Source organism: Sipha flava, unplaced genomic scaffold (assembly GCF_003268045.1).
Source record: "Sipha flava isolate LNK unplaced genomic scaffold, YSA_version1 207_pilon_pilon, whole genome shotgun sequence".
In the NCBI taxonomy this organism is placed as follows: Eukaryota; Metazoa; Arthropoda; class Insecta; order Hemiptera; family Aphididae; genus Sipha; species Sipha flava.
In genome coordinates, this window is record NW_020272813.1 from 1,428,350 (window position 1) to 1,431,301 (window position 2,952).

Here is a 2,952-nt window from a genome sequence, read left to right on the forward strand (position 1 = left end):
TGTGTGTGTGTGTGTGTGTGTGTGTGTGTGTGTGTGTGTGTGTATGTGTGTGTTTAAAAATTATGGTTCCAGAGTTTATAAATTTAAGAAAACGTCGTTTGATTTTGATTTACATTGGGTGTCACTAAAGAATAATTGGGCGACGAGTATTGATGCTATAAGAAGCAGTTTTGGCGTTTTCAAATATTTTGAACAACTGAATAAGGCAATAGAACCGTGTCAATACCGATAGTATGATACATTATAGTTTTATAAATAATATATTGTTTAACACTAATATTTTAAACAAACATTTCCTACACATTTTTTATCTTCTTCATGTCTATATATAATATATGTATTTATAGGTTTTTTAAAAAAAAAATTAATGGGTATAATTATATTATTATTAGAAAAATTAAAAATTTTTTTAAGTTCAATAGTTCGTGGCGTTATTTTGTCGAACTTCGAATTCCATAAGAAATTTAAAATTCCTTTACTTCGAGAAGTTTGAGAACCCATTTCCAAATATAATAAATATTTGAGACGTTAATTGTTTTGTAATTCATGCTCGTTCACTGGATCCGAGAATTTGTAATTGTTTTAAAATATTAATTGATTTTTAATACTGTAAGCACAACACAGAAATATCTTATGATTGTTATAGGTTTGAACATTTTAAAATTAGAACAAAATGGTAAATCATACCAAATTGTATAGTGTGAATCTTTTTTTTTTTTTACAGAATATCAAATACAAAATGAATAAATTATGTCTGTAGTAAAAATATTCGTTTTGTAAAGTTTCATTTCAAATTGTTCGTATATGATACGCATTTATACACATGCGACAATCAGCACTACACCCGATGTGTGCTATATTGTCAAACTATAGTTTTACACCTCAAAAATTATTCGAAAAAAAATCACATTAAAACAACCGTTCCTGGTAAAATATATTTACAATATTTAATATAGTATATAATATATATTTTCTTGTTGTAAATTATATAATTGTGTTACAAATTGTGTGTGTGTGTGTGTGTGTGTGTGTGTGTGTGTGTGTGTTACAATAAGTTATTGGTATTTAAAAGTTAAAATTGAATCCCTTTTTAGTTTTTACCTTAGACGACCGGGTCTCTAAAGGGATTATCATCGTAATGATCAATAACCGAAATGGAACATCACGTCGTGTCGTGGGATGTGAAAAGTTTTAACCTTATACGTTATGTGGGCAACGTAATGTACAATGTGAGACGAATCATCGGAGAGTTTGGTATGGGACAACGTGGGTTTCAATTTTTGTGAATAGTTGAACCGTAGTCGGCAGACCGTGAAGATCTGATTGTGTAACCGGACATAAATAAATAACGGACAGCAGAAGACGAGAACTAAAGTGTGTAGGTGGTAAGTTATTGTCGTCTGCTTACGATTTCCTGTGTATGTACCGTTATAGGATTATGATATCATACAGACATCTATGCGAATCAGAAAAAATCACGAACGAATCTTTAAAAAAAAAGGCGTAGATTATTAGAGAACTGCGTACTATTCTGTTTTGCAGATTGAAGAAAAATGAATCGATTTTAAATGCAAGAACTTTGATTTCATAATGAAACAGTGGTAATATACATACACACCATTCCTAACCATAACTTACACACAGAGATAACATTCAAGGTTTTAATTTTTAAGAACTTGTTTAAGCTTTTTAAAATCCCATCATCATACATTAGGTATTATAATGATTGGTTTTCAGTGAATTTGGTTAAGAGGTTCAATTAAGGGATTTTTTATTAAACTTGAATCTAGTCACGATACATTAGTCAAATTCGTCAACATTTAGCTCATTGATATTGTTAAATAGCTCAAATATATCAATCAAGCAAACAATCGGTTTTCAGAACTGTTGAACCACCAACGGTTTCGGTCAAAACTTCCCATCTCACCCTGTTTACCATACGGCATATCGTAGAGGTCCTGTACGGCGGATATTCACACAGAATATACATGACAAATGGTATACGCACGTGTAGAGGAATGCAGTGAATATTATTAAAATAACATTTCAGAATCGTATTCCAGGTGTTGGATAATATCCGCGTAGAAGGACTTTGTAAACCATACCGTAAGTTATGTTAATACAATATAATATGTAATATCATATAAACTATAAAATAACTAAATATAATAATTTAACAGGATGCAATATTTTTGTGTTATGCGGGGTAGAAGGGAGGGGGAAACAACAACAATATACAGCGTTGGCGATATAAATATGCGTTTCAATCGAAATACTTGGGAATCGTTTCGAAACGTTTATCTTAAATTCCATGCACGCGATTGGTACGTGTGATAACTTATATATTATTGTTATAATTATATGTACACTTTGATAAAACATAATATTAATATTGAAAGACGATTAAAAAATAATACACCGAATGACTTTGAGCGCGTGAAATTAATTGATTCGATTGTTGAACTCGATTTATTAATAATATAGATAGACGCAGTTATAATATGAGATGTTTACCTGCTGGTAGGGAGTGAAACAATAAAAATGTCGATAAAGATTTATTGTTGATCTCTAAAAGGTATAAAAAAGGTAATATTATGTAGAAAACTCTTGCTCTTTCGATAAATGAAATTTGGATGGAATCGATTCGTGTACGTTGACACGCAAACAGATCGCCTGACAGATTTCGTATAAGGACCCTGTCTCTTTTGTCTGCCAGGTGTTTCGAAATAAATCAATGGTTTTGTTTAAAGGTAAAATTGAGCATAGAGTGAATAGAAAAAAATTACAAAGTATCAAAGATAATAGTAATCATTAATATTATATGGAATGGACTTTTTTTTTTCTTTTTTTTTTTTTTCATAACATCTTAATTTTCAAGAGATCCGGTTGATTTTGCTATTTATTCTAATAATAATAATAATAATAATAATAATAATAATAATAATAATAATA